The sequence below is a fragment of the Procambarus clarkii genome, chromosome 21, assembly GCF_040958095.1.
Source record: "Procambarus clarkii isolate CNS0578487 chromosome 21, FALCON_Pclarkii_2.0, whole genome shotgun sequence".
Taxonomy (NCBI): Eukaryota; Metazoa; Arthropoda; class Malacostraca; order Decapoda; family Cambaridae; genus Procambarus; species Procambarus clarkii.
The window spans coordinates 28,476,065-28,503,564 of NC_091170.1; the positions used below are offsets into that span (position 1 = coordinate 28,476,065).

The 27,500-nt window shown below is 39.2% G+C and overlaps 1 long non-coding RNA gene across 1 annotated transcript in view; it reads left to right on the forward strand.

The window, feature by feature from the left end:
- LOC138366939 (uncharacterized) overlaps window positions 1-27,500 on the forward strand; it is a 108,185-nt gene that overhangs the window by 72,404 nt on the left and 8,281 nt on the right. The window lies entirely within an intron of this gene.

Here is a 27,500-nt window from a genome sequence, read left to right on the forward strand (position 1 = left end):
TCAAGTTTCCCTGACCTAGGAAACGAAACATGGCCAATTTGGCTGAACTCGGTAATACAGCAACGTATTTACTCCCTTCCACCTTTTGCACATCTCGTTTTCTTCATATAACAGAAAATAATGTTGGAAATGGGCAAGTTAATCCAATGCGCTATTTCCCTCCCTGATAGCGAGGCGCCGTCCCTGGTGTTTAACAGCTAATGCTAATATGATTGGACTATTTTTTACAGGATATTTGGCGTTAGGTGAGCTGCGATGATGGGAGGAGCGCGTCGCTATCCGTATTTCATACGTAACTTTCGGCGTTATGGCCGGGAAACCCTGTTTTATTTTGAAATATCTGGAGGTCGGTAGTGAAACGAAAGGACAGTGTGAAAATGCATTGCTGATGCTCTGTTGTTTAGTCGTTTATAATATTTGTATGTGTGAAAGTTATAAAAATATAATATAAATATAAATATATATATATATATATATATATTATATATATATATATATATATATATATATATATATATATATATATATATATATATATGTCGTACCTAGTAGCCAGAACGCACTTCTCAGCCTACTATGCAAGGCCCGATTTGCCTAATAAGCCAAGATTTCCTGAATTAATATATTTTCTCAATTTTTTTTCTTATGCAATGATAAAGCTACCCATTTCGTTATGTATGAGGCCAATTTTTTTTTATTGGAGTTAAAACTAACGTAGATATATGACTGAACCTAACCAACCCTACCTAACCTAACCTAACCTATCTTTATAGGTTAGGTTAGGTTAGGTAGCCGAAAAAGTTAGGTTAGGTTAGGTTCGGTAGGTTAGGTCGTTGAAAAACAATTAATTCATGAAAACTTGGCTTATTAGGCAAATCGGGCCTCGCATAGTAGGCTGAGAAGTGCGTTCTGGCTACTAGGTACGATATATATATATATATATATATATATATATATATATATATATATATATATATATATATATATATTATATATATATATATATATATATATATATATGCCAACTGATAATTAAATGTCTATTTCACCTCTCTACAAGGGCAAAACTGACGCGCTGCAAGAGGTAGCTTACAGCTTTTGTATCTCGTGTTTCCATGGAGCCTTTAGATGATTTAGAATTTAGGTTACTCGTACCCCCTTGCGTGTCCGATAACAAACAAAGCTGAACTAATCCACTAGGGCCGTGATGAGGGTTTGAACTTACGTCTGGGATGATCTCAGACGCGCCTTAGTCGATTGTGGATTTGTTCATTTGATATATCACGCTAATGTGATTTCAGTGTGTATTAAAGCTGAACTCGTTCAGTTCTCTGTACTTACGGGGTATTGTTGACTCCCTGTTAGTGGCGGCGTTGTTTGCATAACCAAAAATGATTGCTGACTTTAACAAATGATAATTGGTATATATTCATTAACACTTTAAGGTTGTTATATAAATTGATCAACCAAGATAAATTCTAGCTATTACGTTCAGACCATCAATTCAAAAAAATTCTTCATCACTAGAATATATATATATCATGTTTATTACGAGGAAACTGTGGACTCCCTGTGATGGAAGTGAAAAACACGATCACTTCACCTCGCACAAATAAATAACGAGACTAGAAAACGAATTTCGGCACAGCTGGATTCCTGCCGTGAAGAATTCAAATATTAATAATTCAAATTCCCTTCATTGTTTTAATTACTTGTAATACTGGAATGAGAAGTTTTGTTAGGAACAGGAAGCCTTTTTGGCTAATCGAGGACCCCTTGTGCCAACGCCTCGCCTTCCCAAGACGCAGACCACAAAACTCGACTTTCTAATGGGTACCTCTTGCAGGTAAACAGAGACATCAGATGTTCAGAAAAGTGCCAAAACGTCTCTTCCTCCTCCGGAATCAATCTCGCAGCAGTTGTGACACTCCGAATAAAAATTTGGTTAGTTTCCCTGTTACAACTTACATAACACAACACTGTCAATTGTATTGGGATTCACATAATAAACTTATTAATAAATTGACGGTAATTACACTATAATAATTTTGATAATTGTCGCATATAACATTGCCTAAATGACCGTAAAATAAGAGAGCAGTATATTGTAAAGTAGAGCTCACTGGACTTGATATGAGACCAGCGGTAACGGACCGTGAAAGGCCAACACGCAGTTGTAACACGAGGCGTCAAGGACCTCTCTACCTGCCACTGCAGTCACAATATAAATAATAAATATTATCATCAATTTCATTACTTATTATTGAATATATCTTCGGTTTCGCTCCAGTATCGTCACTGTCGTGTGAAATATTTTTGTTTAAAATATTTACACAAGCGTGTATATATTCGTAAATGAAATCTTCTCTAACATAATATATATGGCTTGCAGAAGAGTATGAAACTTCCTGCTAATTAAGAAATCCCATAACACTAAGGATGTATCCTTGAGTGAAATTATTATCGTTGCAGCAGGATGCCTTGTGCATGGCACTAGGTGCACCACAGCTGAGGCACTGGCTGTTGGAGGGGGAAGGGGGGGGGGAGTTTAAACACCAAACAACTGGATTAGCGTCACTCATTTGCAAGATTATGAGGGGAAAATCGGCTAGTTGACTGCGCATTAAATAGAGGGTTTAATCCGGATACAACGTAGGATATACGGTGGGTTCACTCCAGAAAAGAACATAGGGTTCGCCCTGAGTTGAATCCAAATATAAAAGTATAGATCAATGAGGGCGGAATTCCTATGTTTCGCCGTTAAATGACTCCGGATAGAAATTTAAGGCTCATCGTAGGTAGAGTCTAAATAGAATCGTAAGTTTCACCGTTTAAGGAGTGCGGATAAAACCGGAGGACTCATCGTGGGTTGAGACCGGATAAAAACATGGGGACTTGTATAAAGTTCCTGACTTACACGGATATTGCGCCGTTCTGTGATTTTTATTTTCCTGTCGCATTTCTTCTCCTAATTTTTTTGGGGGGTGGAGGGGGCGGCGGGAATCGCCTGCGTCTTGGACTTTCTATATTTTATTTTCATATTTCTTTAGTTGCATGTGAACCATTTATTAATTTCCTGACCAACATGTTCTCGTTCACGTTCCATTCTCCTTTCTTCTTCCCTGCTCTATCTTTTTCTTTCTCACCTTTCCTCCTCATGTTTCTTGGCCTCGAAGCAATCAGAGAATGAAGATCTTTGGGGACAGTCAATTCAACCACTTTATTTGCTTCAAATATTAAGTGAACTTACCTATCCAGAAGCGTACGAACTGTGGAAATTAAAAAAAACAGTCAAGTCGGAAGCTCATTAGATCCCGCTTCATTTTGTCAGACAATTAATGTAAATGTTTAGTATAACTGCAAATATAACTTTTTGTTTACTTTTTGTTCATCAGTGAAAAAGATGGAGTAATCTCAGAGGCCGAAGAGAAGCAGTTGAAAAGCAGGTGAGGGAAGGAAAAGGGAGAGGAAATTATGGGAAGAAACTTGTCACAATGAATCAGCGCACTTCAATATTTCCCAGGTGACGTATTATTAGTCAGGTCCCTTGCTGAGATGTCAGGAGAGAATCACAGGGAGGGAGATAGCAGAGCCGTGAAGGAGAAATAGTGAGCATCAGCAGTGAAGAGGCGGAACACGGAAAATGACGAGATGGAGCAACGATAATTAACAGGGGGAAAAGATATTAATTAGCCAGAGAAAGAAGAGGAGTAGAGAATGCAGTTATAAGAAGCATATAAGAAGGAAATTGAGACACAACAATGTCTTTTGTCGACACACCAGTGTCAATTTTACAGTGCAACACTGTAAAATATGAGGAAGGAGAAAGAAATAGAGAGAAAGAGAGGAAGAAAGAGAGGAAGAAAGAGAGGAAGAAAGAATTAAGAAGAAAGGTCATAAAAGACACAGCATGCTACAAGGAAAATATAAGTACTGCTAAACGCACCATAACTCACAGTAAAGCTGAAAATAGCCACTCTAGCTAACAAAATTATATATATTGTAAAAATAAACAAAATAAAAGTCGGAATTAGCAATACTAGAAAAAAGCACAGAGACCAGAGGAAATTGGAACTACCAACCAACCACGGTTGACCCAGAAATATAAGAGAGAGCGAGAAAGCAGAATTGGTAGGAAGAAAGTAAAGATAAATTGTGTAACAATAGAACAAAACAGAAGGTAAGAATTTAACACGGAAGAAAGTAAAAAGAACAAAGATTAAAGAGGAAGATAAGAAATAGACGAAGCAGAACACGATAGTGAATATAAATGAGAGGAGACAGCTGTATAATTAAAGAAACGTAGAAACTCGAAGAGATTAATCCAAAATGAACGAGGCCAAGCAAAGCGGGAGGATGTATCATGAAAGAAAATAAATAACAGGATAAAGGAAAGATGATGTACGGGGACAGAAAAGAGAGTGAACTGAGGAGTCAGGAGGAAAAGGAAGTACATAGAAAGATAAGAAACATAAGTAGGAGAGGGGGGGGATTACAAGACAAGAGGTAAAAGAAATTAAGAAATACAGCAAGTTTTCACTGAAGTATTGCCACTTATCAGGAGAACAAATTATGACAGACCTCTTAGATGCTGATATTTTTTTCATCCCGTTTAAGGTCATTTAAGTAGCATGGTGTTTCCAAAACGAGAAATTACAAAATATTAAAATTATTTTGAATTTAAGGAAAACCACAACACATACGCCTGCAAAATGACTTAATAAATAGCGTTAGAAATTCAACTTTTATCGAATACAATAATAAAGTTACCTCTTAGTGAAAAAATCTTATGGTGTTTGTTGGGGGTAATTTCCTCCTCTGCTTTGACCACTTTAGTACTTTCCTCCATCGAGCTAAGCACTGAGTTACACCACCACATGGTCAAAACAATGCAGCCTTGGATTCCACTGAATCCTCTAGGGTTCCTGAGGCTTACACTGAAACCTAACCAGCGTTTCACACATTGTCCCCCAATACGCTCTGGCTAGTCTTGGAACGCCACTTCCAACGCTTCCCTTCAAATGCTTAATCACATTAACGTGATTGTGCAATTGTAGAGCAGTGTGGGAGGCAGAATTCCTTGACTACCAGCTAGATCACATCTGTACAGCGTGATCTGTAAGGAGTAGAGAGGAAGAATATAGTCTTCTGGTATTCTGACACCCTCCTTCTCTTCCCTGATTGGATCAAAAATAGAACCAGTAACAGTAGTTTCCCCAAGAAAATATTGTTGAAATAGACTAAACAGTTTCCGGGTTTCTGTTTCTCTACCGCATCCTCTATGTAACTAGTCTAAATGTCCAATTATATATCTTTCTCAATATGCTTCGAATTCGCTGTCCATAAACGTCCCCCAAAATTACGAACTTTTACGTTCCGAAAGTTTCCATGCCCATCGCTACTGCATTTTGTGAGTAAATCTGAGAACATTCTGTGATTTTTGTCCCTCAAAGAGAGAGAACCCACTTTTGAAGCTTGACAAACACTCGCTCAAAGACTCGTTCACAGAGTTCCAACCTTCATTTCCACTTCTCTGTCTGGTTCTTATAAAATATATTGTGTTGCCAACTTCATAAAATTTGCTTCTTATACTAAAACTAGATTGCTGTGAATTTATATACCAAATTACTAGTCAAGGGAAATTTAATCACGTCATAAACAATTATCGATTTAGCAAGCAGTCAAGGAACAACTATAAGTTTGCTTACTAATTATTATTTGTCAAAGAGCATGGAGCAAAACAGGAGTGCATTATTACACATCAACTAGTATGTCAGGAAAGAGAAATAGTTATGGAAATGTGTTATTACGTTTGACTAACTGGTTTATGTTTTAAATAAGAAAGTTGTTAGGAAGAGTGATGTGGGTAACATTCAGTAAGTGCAAGCTTAAGGCAAAACACCTATAATATGGAATAACTAAAAATTATTTAATTTCAAGTGTTTTACGCACGATGAAATGAGTTGTACAAGAGACAAAGATAAGGGACGCACAAGACTTGAGAGATGAAAGGAAAGTGAAAGAGTGAGAGAGAGTAGATGAGACGAGGAGGAAAAATAAGAATAAGATGAGAGACGGAAAAAGAATCGTAGGTAAAATGTCTTGGTACATTCTTTCCCAGTTCGGCTATCACCGATTGACTTTCTCTTCAGTGACTAACAAAGCCATACCACCAATAAAATTCCTAAATAGCATTTAGAGAGCACTCCGATTGCACGCAAAAACGACACTCTATTTCCCTCCTATATAAAGCACAAAATACTTCCGACAGTGTACACGCAGGATGCGCCTTTCTAGCACAGGAAGCTTGACTGGCTCGTTAACGATCGATGGTGGAGACATAAGGCTGTCAGAGGTCACGAGTCGCTGCCTGGGGTGACCTACAACAGTCAGAGGTCAAAGTTCAGTAGCATGAGTAACGCAACGCCGTGGATGTTCAAAGGTCGTCTCCTGTAGCTTCCACAGCTCTTAGTGACCTGACATTGATTTTCCACACCTCTCATTCTGCTATGTGACCCATATGTGACAACAAATTGCTATAGATAACCGGCATAGATGACCTCGGGTCAACTTACGTCACTGACAGCATAACGAGGTGTTCACTCTCTTTTATGTAGTTAATGTATTGTAATTTTTGTGCAACGTTGCCCAATTATAAATATACAATGATTTGATTGAAAATATTATCCCAATCGGTAGGATTAAATTTGAATATCTGTATTCCCTTTAAACTTGTTCTTTAGTGATCCAGAGACTCCACTTCAGTCCACCCATTTTCAAAGAATTTTCCCTAGTCACTACGAAAATGTTCCCAAAAGATTTATCACCTACAGTATCGTTCAAAAACATTTCCTCATATACCAGTTCGTGAAATTTTGGAATACATTACGGGACGATCTCGTAGGGAATAAATTCATGACATACGCTATACAATTTTGAGAAACAAATTAAAGTATTTCTAAGCTGTGCTGATGCATAGACCCCATGTGAATAGCCCTTTGAGGGATAACACTAATTACAGCGATTGAGTTATAGTGAACATGATGGGAGTTACAGCGCTCTGAGCAGTAACAAATGCTCCAGCAATAGTAGTAGGCAGAGTAAAGGTGCAGATGTTTGTACAAGGAATAGTAGTATTTGATATCTAACAATTGTTCCAGGATACTAGTAATTTTGGGAAGCTTTTCAATGCAGTCTCTGCCCATCATTCTCTCTCTCTCTCACCCTTTTTCACTCTCCCACGCTCTCACTCTCCCACACTCTCAGCCTATCCACTTGGGCTGGACGGTAGAGCGACGGGCTCGCTTCATGCAGGTCGGCGCTCAATTTCCGTCCGTCCAGGGGTTGGCCACCATTCCCTTTCCCCCGTCCCATCCCAAATTCCTATCCCGATCCCCTTCCCCGTGCTATATAGTCGTAATGGATTGGCACTTGCTTCTGATAGCTCCCTTCCCATCTCTTCCCTCCCCCCTCTCTCTCCCCCTCTCTCTCTCTCTCTCTCTCTCTCTCTTCTCTCTCTCTCTCTCTCTCTCTCTCTCTCTCTCTCTCTCTTTCACTCTGTCTCTCATTCTGTCTCTCTTTTTCTCTCGTGCATATCAACGAACACTTTGCTTTCATTCGTCCACTGTAATGTTGGTGTTGTGATACAGAAACCGGTTACTTCCTTGTTTCATTCAGAAAGAAGATATAATTCAGAAATTATGCGACTCGCAAGAAATTAGACTAACTTATGTTAGGAAGTAGTTCCGCCATATTAGTTGATTATAAAGCTTGTTTTCTGTGTACAACGAAGCAATAATGGATCCCGAGCAGCATGATTGTACACTCGAAAGTGTTGATCAGCAGGTTATGATACAAGATGTTTAGGAAAAGATTTTCGTAAGCATTTAATGAGTTAATTACACCTAATTTTAGTTTAGTTGAACAATACTGCGAGGTGGTAGGGGTTATATAAGTTATCATAACTGAGCGACTAGGATCACCTCCGTATGGTAGTTGTGTGATCAGACATTGGGACTGGGCTCAACTGAGCGTAGGACTGGCGTCAACTCACCGTCGTTCTAGGATCACCTGGGTCTGGGAGCGGAGTTCTCTCACTGTGGGACTGGGAAAATCCGTGACTCCAATTACCTTTGGTGTGTTCTTATTTGACTGAACTAATCGCTTTATTATAAAATCTATTTTTACCTCTAAATTTGTTTAAACACAACAAATATTTAGCAAAATATCAGATGTTAGGACACTGACATTAAAACCATATTGATGCTGTGTGGAACACTGAGATAATCTAGTTTCAATACACATCATCTGAACCACAATATATTCACTCTGCATATATGTTGTATCGAAATGGCCTATCACATTAAGCATTGTTTGTTTTATTGTATATGTAGTTCTGCACTTGTTCTCTCTAGATCTCTTTCTAACAATCTTTAATAATTTACTCCAATTTTTTTTCATAAACCCTTTTTCTAACTCTTTTTTTACTTTAACATTTATATCTCTCATTAAAAGCCCTCATGTGTTCGTATTTGATGTCTCCCATCGACAGCGACTCTCTCTCTCTCTCTCTCTTTCTTTCCCTTTCTTTCCCCTTTCAGTTTACCCTTCCAAAAACAGTTTCCTTTATTTTACGACCTTAATCCCTTGCTTGTTCCCCTCACTCGCCCACTCCCATACAACGAGAGGACCTTTGTTATCACTTACTCACTTGTAACGAGGAACCTCTGCTTCTCACTCACTTCCATTAAAGTAACCCCTGCAAAAGTAATTTCTAACTTCCTGTGAGGAATTCCAGTTACCCACTCACAACTAGAAACCTCTGTTATTCACATGCAGCAAAGAGCCTCTGTTCCTGTCATACTTGCAACAAGGAAATCCTGGTACTTTTGCAACAAGGAATCATTGCTAATCTCATTAATGTAACAAACACATTTATTCTCAACTTCAGTTTTCCCATTTCCCATGTTCTCTTGGCTCTTAGTATATTGTCATGATAATAATTAAGATATTGTACAGTATATGTCAGTATCGATGTAATTTATTTAAATTAAAGAATAAAACTAGTTCCAAAACTGACCACCTGCAGCACTCCTCTTGTAACATTTATCCAACCAAACACAATTCCATTTAGAGCTAAACATTGTTTCCATTCAAATAACTAGTTTTCTAACTAAAACAATACCCTCCATTTCTTGCGCATTTTTTAAATGGTCTGTAATGAGGAACTTTATGAAATGCATTCTAAAAATCCAGATGTATAATGTTAACAACCTTTCTTTCATCGAACATCTTGAATATGTTATAAAAGAGATCAAGAAGAATTGTCAAAGACGAACGAAATTCTATGAATAATATTTAAAGAATTTCTTATTAGTGAAAGGAATTAGGAAGTCACCACGTGGACTCAAACTACAATTTCATTTTTTAGTCAATTACCGACGTGATGCTGATTGGGATATAATTGAAGAGAAGTCTCATATCTATATTTATGTATTTCAGTGATATATATATAAATTATACTATTGCTCAACTGATCCTCCTAGCGAGTGACCTATTGAATAGCATGGTGAAAGATGTCGATGTTAAATTGTTAACAATAATGTTTCTGGATAAAAATTGTCAGGACAAGGCCTTTTATCATTCATCTATTAACACATTTTATCATTCAGCTGTAAACACATTACACACACAAATCACAATAGCGTGATTCATCAAATGAACAAATCCACAAGGGCGGTGACGAGGGTTCTCTTTTACCATGTAGTAGCTCAGTCGATTAAGGCAGCGTCTGGGATCCTCTCGGACGTAGATTCGAACCCTCGTCACGACCCTTGTTGTTTTGTAAACACATATTGCTAAGAAATTGTAATATTCGATGAAATGCTTGTTTACTTACTATGAAATCTCAATGATCAAATTTATCTGCGAGAAAATATTGAAGACGTGCGATGAATTATTTAGTTATAGTAATATATATATAATGTAATATAAATATTCCGCTCTAAAAATCTTAACTGAATATCCATGCTATTTGTTTTCTTCACTGAGCAACTTTTTCTGCTGCTATTAGACTAATAAAGACGTAATTTAGTTCTTATGTAACTGTGAAATGCTGGAAGTGTATTTTGTTTTACATTAAAGGATTCATGCATATGTTTGCCAAGACAAATAAGTTAATTTTTTTGCCGTAATGTTATGTATTATGTTAAATTCTCTTCTCTATTTGGTCCAGTCGTGTCCAGATAGCTAGAAACTGATGGTGAGAGTACTCTTGATGAAAGAACTCATGATGAGAATAGCATTTTTTTTTAATTTGATTTTTGGAAACTTTTTTGTTTAATTATTCAACTATTTTGGTTCGATGGACTGTTTTGATCGTCTGTTTCGTAGTAACAAACGAAAGCATTTTGATGAGTAATTGCAATAATACCCATTTCCATTCTTCAATGATCTTCAATGAAAAAACTAAAACTAAAAAATTCATGCTATTTTGTGATTTCTTTCTTATGATGATTACTTTGGATTTCTGTGAATATTGGCGTCGATATTCGCATTATTCTATGTACCCCTAATTATCAGGTTTTATGTGATTTAATTACCAGCGCGACTCCACTTCCATCCATGTTTTTTCTGTCTCCTGTGCAAAAGAGTGCAGCCAGGAATGACATACTCAGCCTGAAAGTATTCTTCATCAACACTAATATAACAACATTGTACTGGAAGGGATATGAGGAAAAGGAGCTGGGATATGAAGACCGAGTACAGGACCAGAGAACCACATCATGGACCATCGGGATTCGAATGCAGACCCTTCAAGAAGCGAGGCCGTATCAACTAGTTCACGTGGATGGAAAATGATGAGCGAATGAGCCTGCGTAATGCATGGAGTCATGAGGGAGATGAGGAGAAGATAATGTATGAAATTAAAACATGATTGGAATAAACTGTCAATATGTGATGTTCACAGATGATGCAGCTAATTAAACAGATAATGATAAGGGTAGTTAGAGATTACTTGAAAAGATTTATTGGTGTAAAAGAAAATGCTAAAAGAAAGATAGAAAAGAGATGTAATAGCGATGGGAAGAGAGAGGGGAAACTAGATGATTGAAATAGGGGAAAACGGAGAAATCTTACAAGTGGTCAGTCAGTTTAAATATTTAAGGTTCCGCAATTGATAAAATATGATTCGCTGGAGGGGAGGATGAGAGTAGAGTCAGCAGGGGAAGAAAAATGGCTGGTGCCTTTAGAGCTCTTGTTAGGAAGAACAAGGAAGGACGGCATAGGACGATGGTAGTGCCTTCTTTTATATGGAGATGTTGGCCGATGGAGTGGCTTGAAGTGTGTGTGTGTGTGTGTGTCCTTGTCATTATGGTTGGAGGGTGGTCGACGGTGTAGCATGAAACGTGTGAGTGGCTGTCATGTATAATTGTGACACAGAGGTGTGAGGGAAGAGAGTGAAAGTGAAGAGTTAGAGAGGTTGGAATAAACGATCTTGAAATGTATTTGTGATCAAGTAAAAAGTCAGTAAATCTTTTGATTGAGGAGACTGTATCGAGTTGCAGGGAAATGTTGAACGAGTGAGGGTAAAATAGTTAACAAAATTACGGACATACATGCTGGAGTAGCCGCTTAAAACCTGGAGGACCTATATTTCAAGATTATTTAATAGGAAATTAAAAATGGCAAATTCAAAATTTGCAGATCGCATCGAGAAACCAAATTCAAACATTTAAACAACTAATTTATTTATATTGTAATATAAACAATTACACGGGGTAACCAACCGTTCCAGGTTCGTAATGGCTTGACGCTTCTGCTGATAATTAAGGTCGACCCAGTGCCCAGGTCTCTCACACACACTCTCCCTCTCTTCACTCACACCCTCCCCATCTCTCTCCATCACTGCAACTATATTCAATATTGTCTTCATTACTGTAAACATCTTCCCCCCACCCCCTATACTTCCTCTCAGTGCCGTCAACTAACCCTACCTTTGTCACCCAGCACAAACACATCCTTCCTGTGCCCCAGACCACATACACATCCTTCCTGTGTCTCAGAGCACATACACATCCTTCCTGTGTCCCAGAGTATACACATCCACCCCAGGTCGACCACCAAACACACTCCGCTCCCTCCCAACACACCTTTTCGTATCTCCCACAGCATGCATCCTCCCCGTTTCATTCCCCATAAACACACCCCCTTACTCTTGTCCCGCAGCATTCATACACAGCCCCTCCGTCTTCCCCAGCACACACACGCGCCCCGTCTCTCTTAGCATACACACAAACACCGTCTCTCGCAGCCTACGCACGCGCTCCGCCTCTCTCAACATTCAAACTCCCCAGCTCTCCCATCACACATAAGCTCCCTGTCTTCCCTACCCACACTCACCCTCGCCCCATACTCCATCCCCTCCGTTACTGTTCCCGAAAGGTCGCGCTCTGAATGCTTATCAATCACCTTAATATGTATTTTACAAGACATTATCTGAATATACATTTTTTTCTAATTAATTCATTCGGTATATCTGCATTTGCACAGCTACCCTAGAATATATGAAGGGGAGTACAGTGTTTCAAAAAGCTAGCTACGTGGTGCTTAAAAATCCCCATCACACAGGATGGTTAGTCATACAGAGGCATGTGATAAGTAGTCTGCACTGGGAGACTCTAGGTGCATTATGGGGATATTATGAACACAAGAGTGAATAAGTTATACTGAGTCCCCCATCTCGCAGAATGGTTAGTCATATAGGGCCATATGTTCAGTAGCCTGCACTGGCAAATTTTGGGTCACTGAGGATATCTTCAAGAATACGAGAGTGAATAAAGTAATTGCAAAGCTCCAAGTACCTCATGCAAGTGCTAATATATACACAACCGCTAAACTCTACGGACATTGGGATGCACGTTTCATTACCCAAATTCGCGCCGGATGTAGTGCGTCGATACTCTCTACAAGAGACGCATCAGGGCCAACCCCGACCCTCCAACTGTATTCTCAGTAAAATTCCCTTAAATCATATACAGTTAAACGAGGCTAACTCTTAGAACCTGACCTCTATATTGGAGAGGCAGATATACTGTTTTTGTATAGGTATTGATTAACATTTTACTTCTATTAAAGGTAATATTTCATGAAACATGCGTAATTAAGCTTTTGTATCTAGGCAAAAAGGTCGAATATATATTTCCTAAATGTGCATACTCCTTTTAATTACAAAATATTATTCAAAATTTCTTTCTTTCCTGCAGTTCTCCTAGTTTCAAACAATGAATGACTCATTTCCTTCAAGAGAGTATGTTATTCTTATGGAGGGGAAAAGTTCATTTTCTCCGCCATAAGAAATTACAAGTTTGAAATCACATGATATTCTTGAATTATAAAAATTCTGGTAAAGGAAAGGAACTATCAGGAGAAAGCGCCAAACATTTACGACTATATAGCACTCTGAAGGGATCTAGATAAGGATTTGGAATGGGACGGGGGAGAGGGTCGGGAAGGAATGGTGCCCATCAACTTCGACAGTCGAGGATTGAACACCGACCTGCTTGAAGCGAGACCGTCTCTCTAGTCCTCTGGTGCAACATTTTCCGGCTATTTATCTGATAAGTCAAATCTTAAGCGATAAATGTCAAATCAAAAATGGTTCTAATAGATAGAACTTTTTTTTTCAATAAACGACATACAGTATTTTCTCTTTTGGGGTAAATGGCCTAATAAAATGCTTCTGTCTGTTCACAAGTGCTACCTGATAAAGCTTTCTTCTACCTACCCTTTTACAGCTAACCTCAATTAGAATGCTGCTTCCTCTGCCCTCTCACTCAAAATACTGAAATAAACTAGTTAAATTTACAGTTGGATACATTAACAATTATTTTTAAAATTTACGATCCCTTGTTAAGTGAACTGGACGCTCCTCGTGCAAGCTGCCTTCTCAGTTTCTGACGGTAACCTTTAACGGTGACGTGAGAGGGAAGAACCCAGAGAGAAGAGGAAAACTGAGAAAAAAGAGCATTAAATGGAGAACTAAAGAAAGGGAACGATGGGAGAGGAGCAGAAAGAGGTATATAGCGAAAAGAAGAGAGAGAAAAGAAAAATAAAATACTCCAATGGCAAAATTTATGATTTTAATTAAAATGTAAAATCAGCTAGTGGCATACGTCAGGGGTCAGCAAACCTATTCGCCTCCCTTGGATTTCCTCCCCATACTACCATGCCGCATTACCCATCCAACACTGCTGGGCGCAGCTTCGTCAGGCAATGCTCCGGCATTTTCTTATGGTGTCGTGTCTTCTTGGACCCCATCGTGGACCTTAAGAGGAGTGGTCGAGGGCACCCGGATCTCTGCTGGGGAAGACCTCCAAAGAGCTCTACTGCTTTAAATATAAGATAACGATTTATTGGAAAGGCTCTCACACACTGGGAGAAAATGCGTGTGTGTGTGTGTGTGTGTGTGTGTGTGTGTGTGTGTGTGTGTGTGTGTGTGTGTGTGTGTGTGTGTGTGTGTGTGTACATGTGATTGTGAGTGTGTACATACTCAAATACAATAACAAAAGTGACATTGTAGGTTTTGAAAACAATCCACGAATAATTCAAAATATAGTAAACTGCATTAACACTGAAACCATTCATCATACTTTCGTTTAAGCCTAGTGAGTGAGAAGAGCTCAGTAACAGTGGAAACATGTAAATTCCTCCCAATCCATAAAAATGGAAAACAAGATTTGTCCAGTAATTATTCACCGATTAACTTCAGTTATTAATAAATTCTTGAAAGCAATTATTCGAAATGAAGTTGTGCCACCATTTATATACAATATATATAAAATTCCTTAACAATTAACTAATCGTCTTTGTGTCAGGGATTAGTTTGCATGTTAAAAAGAATTTTAGGTGGCAGACCTCTTTGTGCTCTAACTTACAAAAGTCGATCCACATACAATGCCTCACCAAAGGCATTTTTTAACAAACGTAAACGACTAGTGTCGAACGGATATGGATCAGAATTTCTTAATTTAACCCAAGGCGTATCACAAGACTCACTATGAAGATCGTCTTATTCTTGGTTCAACATAAATGACATCAATATTATATTACGTCGTACATAATGAAAAAATTTGCAAGTGACCTTATAAAAGAAATAAAAGTCGAAATAACATTTTAAGGTGGAAAATGCCAGGAGATTTTAGCAACTAGCAGCTTGGACTCATAGGAAAGAAATAACCCTTTTATAGATAAAACAGAAGAAACTCATAAGAAGCAATATATACGACGAATATAATGGATCTATTTAAAGCAAATGAAAATGAAACCTGAGGATAATGAGTGTAGTAAATATGATCGAGACAATCATTTTCATCTTTATTGGTGGATAAATCACTTAAGCATGAACCAAGAAAATTTTATTTCTTCTGTTCCAGAATGATGTATAGACATGTGTTTACATATTCCAGGAATTATATTGACAAATTTGCTTCCGTTTAGGGAAGCATCACTTCCACTCGAAATATTATGCGTGATGCAAACCTAGACGAGGCTAATTTGTTCATTCTTGCATACCAAGAAATGTTTATTATGGGAAATATAAAACAAATTAATGTCCATGTCACGTTTGATAGTGACCAATGATTTGACATTACCCAGTCAAACATATGTAAAGGGTTCCTAAAGTAAACATTAGACTTCAACGAACCGATATGGTTTAATTTAATTGAATAGTAAACATGTACGACTTCTTACTATGGTGCGTGAACATACACACAAACATACAGTATTTGAAAAAAAGTGATAAACATTTATCGTATTTAAAATCTTTGTTTTCCCGCAATGCATTTTGATAAACAAATATTTTATAACATCTTTAATCGTATAGTTTTGATTACACATTGTCTCTACACAATTTTACAAACACTACAGTGAAGCTGGTGCTCATATTCAATACCATAAAACCGTGGGGATGCTTCTCATATTCACTACCACACCGGACAGTGAGGATGCTTCTTATTCACTACCACACAGATCAAAGGATCTCCGCAATAAAAATATTGTAGATAACAGGATTCAATAAACTAGGGTTTGCGTAGGTTACAAAGGTTTCCTTGCTTCGAAATAATTGTATTTCTTATTTTTTTCTAATAGGAACAAAGACGTCGTGGACTGTGACGTCAGATTAAGAGACTAACGACGGGGTTCTCTGTACTTAATTGTTCAATGTAAACATTGAGTTATTGTGTTAGGATGCAGCTCTTTGGAACCAACTTTTAACAAAATTGCATTTCTCTGTTCTTCGGTTCATGGAAAATATTCTTAAGAGCTTGATACTAGTGTTCTTTACCTCCGAATTAAATGTTGATAGTGGTACACAGGAATTTATTATTTCTAGGGTAGTCTGGTATAGGGTGTTTCTAGTGGTTGGCAGGTGTGTGGTGTTTTAAGGGTAGGCAGGTGTGTGGTGCTCTTCAGTGTTATAAACAATGCTTATCCTCCATTTGAGAATGTTTCTAAGAACTTATTATATTCTGTTGCTCAGAGCTCGACCATCCAATTTATATTTTTGGTTTTCAAAATTGATAAACTCATAACGCTCCATATTCCTTGCTCTGTTGCATAATTGACTGCAGTTTAAACACATCTTTCATTAAGTGGAGCATATTGATTAGAAAACTTAGGAGAGAGACTGGCCAACAATAATAGAAAGTGAGGACGAACGAGAATGAGAATCATTTAGTGTCAGCATCACTCACAATTCTCTAACATACGTGTGTGTGTGTGTGTGTGTGTGTGTGTGTGTGTGTGTGTGTGTGTGTGTGTGTGTGTGTGTGTGTGTGTGTGTGTGTGTGCGTGTGTGTGTGGGTGTGTGTGTGTGTGTGTGTGTGTGTGTTCTGACCATCCATCACTGTGTAAGCAAATATATTGGAATTGTATATGGTTTTCGGTCTCGCCTAAATACATTACCTCATACAACTGTCACTGGTGTATATGAGTCGGGTGTTCGTACATATTGCATGTGTTTTGTATTCTGTGGGAATGTATTCATGTATATCTCCTGAAATGTTCCAAGGGATTCCCCATCAGCAATTTTGATCCACGTAATTGCATGTACATTGTTTTATGCAATAACTCTTGACCCGTTTATTTTCTATAATATCTCCTTTTCAAATAGAATAGGAGAACATCTAATACACAGGAGGAAGGGGTCAACGAAGCAGTTTTCTTTAGGTCCTTTCTTTCCTCTGTGTGCTAAAAAGCTTCTGTTCAGAGCATGAATTACCATATCCTACACTGAACTTGTTCGGCAACCTATTCCTCTCGTCTACCACTCTGTTACAAAATCACTGAGTCCTTCCCCTTATTCTTCCTTAATCTGAACTACTCCAGCTAAGAGCTTTGTTAGGAGTTCCGTCCCAGTATAATGATAATTTCATAATCTTGCTCATAATTTAAATATTGATTTCCTTCAGCAACTTGCAGACCTTGACGATATTTTTCATCATCCTGAGTCTCTCTTGGTTTTATAGGTCAAGCAACCTTATCCTCATATATGAGACATTTCAAAGACAGCGATCAAAGTGGTCTTACACTACACACAGAAATCACAATTGCGTGATGCATCAAATGCACTGGAAAGCTCTCGGACGCAGGTTCGAATCCTCGTCACGGCCCTTGTGGATTTGTTCTTTTAAAGTGTCCTTAGCTTTATATTCTTCCTCGTCTAGTTTGTTCCTTTTCTTCTCGTACGCTGAAGAAGTGCTTAAACGACCTTGTGGATCATCGGCTTTGAATGACCCAGCAATCCCAGCACCTGAAAATATTTATGTGATTGAGTTAACAGTCCAAGTGCCAAGTGCCAAGTGCTCATGGTAACTCCTCCCTCAACGCTCTCCTCTCGATTAATTTGTTGGCTGTCACTTAGGTACTCTCTTGTTCACTCTATATAGCACTCTCTATATCACTCCAGCCTGTTTACAGACATGTGGACCTGTTTCTTGTGTTGGCCTATGTAAAGAGGCCTTGCACAAAATATTGCCTGCTCAATCTTCTTTATATGGTCAAAATTTTTGTCGTCACTATTATTTTTAATGGCGAAAAACATTTTGTAAATAGTATTCGCCAGAATTATTTTTAATTCTGAAGACGAAGCTGGAGTTTCGTTGAATTTTTTCTTGAATTATTTTCCATGACGATACAAGTCCAACTGAATAATGCTCCTTGGAGGTCAGATTTGGTTTGTTTACCTGGGTGACGTCACAAGGGTGCGAGTACCACTGAATAATGTTCCTGGTGGGGATATGTCAGGGCGCCGCCCACACCTGCAACACAATGCAACTTGCAGGAGCGGCGCAAAGCTCGCTCGCTACCTCGCACAGTGCCACAAGCATATTTAAGTATAGAAAGAAAGTGAAGGGAAATTGAGACAGAAAATTCAGCGGGAAGAAATTTCAATGACGGAAAACTGGAAGAGAAAAAGAGGAGATGCAAACAGATGGAGACAAAGAGGAAGGAAGAAAGAGACAGGAAACATAGAAAAAATAATAATGGATACCTTCAATTTACAGATTCAAATTAGCACATGATAAAAGTGTTGGGAAAAGGCCGTGAAAAAATTTTTTGTAATCATATTCAATTTTTCTCATGTATGTTTCTTCTGCAGTTTTAACCTCAACGTCTCAACGCATTAACAGTTACGTAGCATCTCAGGCACAAGACCCGACCAACTCACGTTCCATGAAGAAATTGCAGCACTTAACGAGTTTTGAAGTCTCAAACGAGTTTACGTTCTCGGGGAACTTTACAGTCTCGGACAAGGTAGGTTAAAAGGACCCACAAGAGGCCGCTGCTGCCTTAGAACACACAACACTGCAAGCTTGCAGAGGTTTACAAGACATCCTGAGATTAGGAGGAGCCCAAGTTGCTGCTATCTTCGCACGCTGCTCTGTAGGTATAAGTTCTAATCAATAAAATAATCCGACTTATATTTTAAAGATACTAAAAACCTACCAATTACAAACTAACCAGCCACTGTCATAAATTTATTGCGTATCTCTAAATAAAAAACATTAACGGCTAGGTCTTTGTGAAAGGTAATTAAAATATTGCAAAAATACAATAGCATGGTCACAGGTCTGGTCAAGAATATATAATTTTGACCGTATCCAGCTAATAAAACTTAATCATTGAATATAAGAATTCAGTTTTTATAACTGAACTAACGTCACTGTAAAAACTCTTGAACCGTTCACTGTTCTTTTCTTATTGGATAATAAGAATGGCACTTAAGTACACTTTAAATGAATGATCATGAAAACCCAATGATAATAATAAGAAAATAATACATAAGTAAATAAAATTAATGTAACGAAACCATTGAAAACTCCATTTATTGTATTCAGGATTAATTATATCATTCAACTCAGGCCTTCAACAAGTGAATTATAATGAGACTGGCAGTAAAAGTTAACTAATAACCAAAAATATAGGCGCTGTTATTGGAAGATTATTTAAAGATAATATAACTCCTTCCTACCTGCCGAAAATTAGCCATGACTGGATAATTATAAAAACATATCGAACCATTCTCACCTACCGAAAGGATCAAATAAATAGACCAGAACAAATTTTGATATATAAAAAGATGGGTCAGTCAAGATAATTCCAATATGCTTTCTGTCCCATTGGGGTTATCGACACTCGAATGACAAGTAATTCATTCTCGGCATTGATCGGCCACTACAGAAAGCTGGGAAGGGATCGGGGAGATGTTCCGCTTGACCTCTCACTCACTTCACCAATAAAAAATCTGAAGATTCCGTGATAGCTCCTCAGACTCCTGCTTACTTGTAACCTATATCAGAGATGACCACTTTTCTGAGTATTCGTTCACTGAGTCTGTCTCATCTTTGTCGAGATGAACGTTAACGTTCCAGTATAAATGGCCCCACAAACGTTCTTTTGTGCAAACGATTGGGCTTCTTCTATAAACTGGTCAGGGCTTGTCTAAGTACTCCCACACCTGGATTCTTGTCGTAAATTATTCTGTATGTCACTAATAATATATATAGCCCCTTTAAATTTAATGTTGCTGGTTCTAAAAATTTCCAGAAACCGGCTCGTTGACTGTCTTGCACTGACTTCTGACTGAGCAGTAAATTCCTGTCACAGGACAGAACACTGGAGTTTATCATTCTTGTTCCTACATCTTGTTCCTTACCTCTTAGTGATCAAAGAGCATCCTCTCTCTCTCTCTGTGACGTCAAACAAGCAAATAAACCTACGGTGACCCAATCACATGTACTCGTTGCACATGTGATGAACATATGTCTTTTCTCATTAGGTTCACCAGGTCACGTGACCTTTAAAGGGCTGTCAACTGATTAACATCGCCAAGAAGGCTGCGTATAGCGATGATGAGCTTAGCTGTTGTAGAAATTTAAAGTAACATATCGGCGATATGGGTGAGAAGACTTCCCTCCACCCGGAGCCTCTATGACTTGCTCAGACTGTAAATCGACTTGTTCTAATAATTTTGTTAAGGAACGGGGGGAAGAGGAGGGATAAGGTAAAGTGAGAGAGAAACCGTGGAGGTCTCAGTGAAGGAAGGAATACAGAGAGCGAAGGGGCATTAGAAGGTGGGGGAGAGAAAAGGAGGGAGGGGTAAATGAGGGGAACATTGTGGGGAAGAAGAGAGTGACCGTGGGGGAAGAAATAAAAGAGAAAGGCGTTATAAGCGAGATTGGACGGGGGGAAAGTTGGAAGGGAAGCATAATTTACTAGCGGTAAATTTGACTGTCATTTGCAAAGAAGATAAAAATTACAAAATTTTGAGTGGTTTTTGCCGATCGTATTTTCCTTTCTAAGACATTAGAGGCAAGGTGAGCGCAGATGAATCTTAAATTCATAACAATAAAGATTAGAGAAAAGAATAAGAATAAAGGCATTAGAGAAAATAGAGGAAAACAGAAAGGGAAAGTAAAATAATGAAAGCAATATGAATAAAAAAGTTATTCACATTTCCTACTATATTTTGTCCCCAGTTATTCAGCCCTCAACATAAACAAGGTTTATTGCTCAGTCTGGAAATGCTCATCATTGTTGGGATCCATATATTAATATTTTTATGTGCGTGCGTTCGTGTACGTCAGTCAGTGTTCTTGAATGTTTGGTCATGTTTACGTTTTCGTGAGAGGGAGAGGGAAGGGATGTTGCGTGCGTTATGCGTGTGATTTTCTCCTTCTTCAGTTTTGCGTGGATTTGACCATGCCAGCGTTGAAACTACACAGAAAGTAATACGGGCGTCCCTGTCGGACCTTAAGTCCCAAATCTATACTTTTCTTACGTATAATTAACTCTTAATTTTCAACACTCATTCTCTGTGGGACACTTAAAACTTTTCCTACTTTTTTCTTTAAAACACAATACTTTAGCATTTTGTTATTGACAAAAACCCAAAGAAATATTATTTAATTTCAAAGTAGTTAGTGTAAAAAAAAAAAAAATCCTTTGCAATGTAAATCAGTTCTTGTGTTCATCACAACGCAAGTAATTAACTTTTAACTGATACTTTCGCTTTAAAAGTAGGTAATTTTTGCTTCTGTATACTTTAGCACACCTGAAAATTATATAACTGGGATAAATGGTTAGTTATATACTAAATACTGTTCTTTCAATGCTCGCAAGTGGCACTAGATAAAACTAATAGGCTCTTGATTTTTGTATATTGACTTTACCCACACACACACACACACACACACACACACACACACACACACACACACACACACACACACATACATTGACAAGGCAGACAAAAAGACAATTTAGCACGGGTGGTACACGCACAAGGGGACACAGATGGAAAGTACCTAAATGAGCCACAGAGACATAAGAAAGAATTTCTTCAGTGTCAGGGTAGTTAACAAATGGAATACACTAGGAAGTGATGTGGTGGAGGCTGACTCCATTCGAAGTTTTAATCTTAGATATGATAGATACAATAGGAACTGGAATCTATGTACACCAGTTGATTAGGATTTGAGAGACGGGACCCAAGAGCCGTGACTGATCCCCCGCAAATACAACTAGGTGTGTACAACTAGGCGAGTACACCCAATACTCTTTATTTAGCAATTATGAAATCAATAAAGTCGACTGTGAATAAGCTTTTAACACTGCGACATGATTTGTGATCACACAATAAACACATTTGTTATCTGACGGTAACAAAGCATGTGTCCAAAACTCGCACAAGCAAAGCAAGATTATTTAAACCCCTGAATATCTGATTGACAGCTCATGAAAAAATAACAATTTAACTGACATTATATGATATAGTTCCCGGTACCACCTCAAGATTCCTGCATTAGTTCTCCCTCAACCCCACGAAAGGTTAATTGACCATAGAGTTCCACGGTAATGTACATCGAGGAATATTCTTCGTCCAGATTGTGATATTTGCTTTCAAATCACATGACATGCTAGGTAGTTCAACTCTATTGCTATGTCTTAAACCTTGGTGGGAAATGTTATACCCAATTTCTCTTTCGTTCCATCTCCGGCTGTTGTTGGGTTGCTGTAACATTCTTTTTCGTACCTTACACTTCCAACTGTCTCGCAGGAGCAGCTACACAGGTAGTCGTTATCCGTAATCTGTAATTTATCACCTCTTTGTTGCTGCCGCTGACATCATGTATCATTTACCTTACCTCCCTTAACGCCGTTATTGGTAATAATTTGCAATTAAATCAAACTTTGAGTCCATAGCATGACTACCTTTCTAGATCTCAATCAACATATACAATTTAAAACAATATTGTGGTTTGAAATATTAGTGTAACAAAATGCGTTGCAATTTATTTCTCGGATGTGTCATGCATTTTTAATGTTTTTTGTTATATTTAGCGAGCATTGCAAAAGACATGGTGCTATATATTATATTATTCAAAGTCATACTGAGTGAGGCTTTTTTTTTCATTTGGAACTCAATAGTTTATTATACATTTAAATATTTCTGGTAAAAGGTTGTACCACACAGGCAATACATTTTAGGGACTATACCACACAACAAATGAATTAGAAAAGGATAAGCTACGTATGCCCTATAATTTAAAGGGTATTTCAATTTACAATCGATATATATCAAAGTTTATACCTCACAAGTAATACATTTTATTGCGTGTGCCACAAGAGCAATATATTTTAAAGTTTACAGAGCACAGTGCTTTTTAATCATTATATCACACACACAATTAATTTTAAGGAAATACAGCTGAAACAATACATTCTAAAGGGAACATTTCTCATGCAATACAACCAGAGGTAAATTTGCGGGTGATTGTGAGAGTGTGGCCGGCGGACTTTTTCTTCTGTCCCCCAGCAAAATATATTCTTGGACGGACAAGCGGCAGGGGACCCACCAGGCAAACGGGAAACTGACTTGGGGGCCAATTAGGAAAGTACACAAGTGCCAAAGGCATGTGACTAGAAGACAAGGAGAGCTGTACGGGGCAAGAAAAGTTGTGTGCGAAGTTTAAATCTTTGTGCTCCTTGAGACATATATATTGTTACCGTTCCCGTTAATATTAATAATTGGTCGGAAGTTGCGTTAAAACCTTCACTTAAAAAAATCATCTTTCTTTGTATCGCTTTTTAAGGCCTTTTAATTTTTCAATTTCTTTCTCCTTTGTCAATTCTCTGGCCACTCTACTATATCCTGCTAGTCAATCTATGGCTTGTTTCCACGAAACTAAATTCCCGTCTCATAATGTCCTCTACGAAGCCCCAATATCGACTATGCATTATCAGTAGTCTCTCAATAGGCCCATAAGCATAGTCCGCTCTGGTCAATCCCTCTCAGGTCTATTTACTTCCCTTCTATCATTCTGTCACTCATCCTCTCTGCTTCTTCTTTCTCTTTACCTCTCTCCCAGCCCAATTCCTCTCTCACACTTCACCTTCTACTTCTGCTGGCTTTCCACCTCTCACCCCCTCCCCTTTTCTTTCTCCCACACTCTAATTCATCTTCTCTAATTCGACCACTTCCCACCCGTACTTTTCTTCTCTGTTTGCCTTTCTCATCCAATTCCCCACTTCGCTTTCATACCTCTCCTCCGTCCCACTTCTCTTTTTCCTCTTTTCACACCCTCTTCTTTTTTCTTCTGCTCCTCCCCCTCTCTCTTTTAACTTCCCACCCCCTTCTATTATTTGCTTCTTCACCCTTTCCTTCTCTATTTCCACCCTCACCCCCTCAATGGATTATGCGTCCCCTGTATATTGTCTCTATGTTGTCAAAATAGAACAAGCACCTAGAGAAATGTCACCAGATACACCACAAAGCTCGGGAAAGTGAATTAAGTCTAAAGACTAAAGGAACTAAACTTTTCATACCTGGAATAGCGAAAAGAAAGTAAGAGAGATGTGATCACCCTTACAAGATGCTCAGAAAATAATATATTGAGTGGAAGATAAAGTCCTCCTACTTGCGAAGAGAGCAGACAATGACCACTATAGTATATATGGAAACCGTGTGCCTGAAAAAGCCTCAAAGATGTCTGTATCACTGGCCGACTCTAGTGTCCACAGCCGTATGTTATATTGAGACAAAAGAAGAGTAAGTAAGTTGGAGGAAGCGAACTCCAAAACATGGCTTCACGTGCAGATGTGACAGAATCAACAGTGTTTAGGAAACTAATCTGCACACCACTTTGATTAGTCAAAGTTCCCCACTCTCCCAGGTTACACTCCTTCAAAGTTCCCCCCTCTCATAGGTTCAACTCCTTCACAATCCCCCATCTTTCAAGTTCAAATCCTTCACAGTAATCCCACCCCAAGGCTCAGCTCCCTCGCGTTTCCCCCTCTCTTAGGGGCCAGCATCCTCCACACTCCCCTGCTCCAAGGATGAACATCCTTCACAGTCCCCCCGTCCCTCCACCCTCTCTCCCAGGCTCAAGATCTTCCACGTCTGGACTATGGGCGCACATAAAACTGCCACACCAGAATATATCATAATCAAACTAGAAGACCGAGAACATAAACACGGTGTTTGTGAGCGGCTTCGGGCACACATGTTCAGGTCTGGCTTCTCGGTGGATGCTGCTGACCGCTTCATCTTACATGAGGGTTTTCTCTGAGATGTTTTATTTTTATTACCTTGCGTTTGATCCTCGCAAACTCATGACACGGTAATACTCTATATCGGTGCTGGTATGGTGAGTGTCACGGCTGGCATGGTGCGTGTCACGGCTGGTATGGTGCGTGTCACGGCTGGTATGGTGCGTGTCACGGCTGGCATGGTGCGTGCCACGGCTGGCATGGTGCGTGCCACGGCTGGCATGGTGCGTGTCACGGCTGGCATGGTGCGTGTCACGGCTGGTATGGTGCGTGTCACGGCTGGCATGGTGCGTGCCACGGCTGGCATGGTGCGTGCCACGGCTGGCATGGTGCGTGTCACGGCTGGCATGGTGCGTGTCACGGCTGGCATGGTGCGTGCCACGGCTGGCATTGTGCGTGTCACGGCTGGCATGGTACGGGCCACGGCTGGCATGGTGCGTGCCACGGCTGGCATGGTACGGGCCACGGCTGGCATGGTGCGTGCCACGGCTGGCATGGTGCGTGTCACGGCTGGCATGGTGCGTGCCACGGCTGGCATGGTGCGTGCCACGGCTGGCATGGTGCGTGCCACGGCTGGCATGGTGCGTGCCACGCCTGGCATGGTGCGTGCCACGCCTGGCATGGTACGGGCCACGGCTGGCATGGTACGGGCCACATACTAAGGTCGTTGCCACGCCACGTGATGTTTATTGCATATGATAAACATTTGATCTTAGTCCATGACAGGAAAGGTAATAGTCATGCTGTCCTGAAATATTAAGACGCCAGAGTAGTAGTTCCATGTTTCCTGATTTTTGCCCTGAGTGAAAGATCGCTGTTTTAATATCCTTTATGTACTGATATTTGGGTTACAAGTCTTGTCAGCACTTGTCATGAAGGGCGTGATTACCCTGCTAAATGAAAGGAAGAAATGTTTTGAAAGATATATATATATTAGAAAGATTTTCTTGACATCTGTCGCACTTCTTCCTGTCGTCTTAACATTTGCTGTACATACATCACAAGTCTACCAAATTACCTTTATCATATCAATAACAAGCTTCCCTACACCGCTACAATCATTCATAATCATGTCATTATCATTCTCAATTTTCTTACCACTTCTATTGCATTGTCATCATTACTCATTTTATATTGCTTCTTCCTTCATCTTCCCTCTGAACTATACTTATTACAATTACCTTTCATTTATATTCTCTTCGTCCTTCACAAGCGGCCTACTTCTATCCCTATTTTCTCTCAACATCTCTTCCGTCCACCGCTTATTACGTCTATCCGTCGCTCTCTTCTTCAGTTGCTTCCATTGTGGTGGTAACCTCTCCTTGACCGCTCTTCAAAGCGGCGACTTCTAGTGGTCTACCGAGAGGGCAGTAACCCCCGTCCTTGCTGTCCACGGTAGCGGTGACCTCTGCTTGCTATCCTTCGCCCATCAGGTCTGTCCTTCACTCTAATTCACCCTAGTGTCATGAACCTACACCAGGACGGCGTGTCTGTGTATGAGGTAGAGGTGTAGAGGACAGGGGGACGGAACTCTGCCTTTTTACTATCCATAAGGTTGAAAGAGGGCGGGGAGAGTCTAAGAGATGTCTTCTCCTCCGACATTGTCTCCCTAGTGATGATGAGTGGTGATTCTCTTCACCGTCACTGATTTGAAATCTTCCCACCCCACCCCAATCTCTCCACCGTCATCTCTGCCCAAGCATACATAACCATTAACCCTCCCTCCATCTCTGCCACCCCCCACCAACAACAACTATAGCTTCTATCTCAAGACAACACCAGTTGCTCAAAACACATTTCCAGTACTTAATATCTGGCAGCTATCACATAATTCAAGTGACAAATACACCATGTGTCAACTTTGGGAAAGCAAAACATGCATTCTCTTTCACATTTTTTGTCCAATGTCCAATATTGACTGACTCCCGATGCCCGAGTTGAGAAATCGTAACCTTTGTAAATATTATTTAAATAAGGGAACACTTTATGATGTACTGAATCTGTACCGAAGATTTACTCTGCAATTCAAGAATTATGTAATGAATGTCATGTAATTATAACTTGCTTCTGTTAAAGCAATTTAATCACCTTCTGTGGTTGAGTGTTCAGTAACTCACAATGTACAGTAGCAGATCTCTAACACTATATATGTAAAACAGATGAAAATGTATATTTGCTGGTTGGTATTGTATAGATGTTTAGTATATAGTATAGATAGTATAGATGTCCATGTTTATCGAAGAAAATCAAAATCTCCCCACGAAATGCTCACTCACAAACCCATTTATCAATAAGTAAATCAACTCACCCCATCTATTAAACTTATCGATTGAATACATACCCATTTTTTCACCAACGCATCTATTAATATACCTACCCAACCC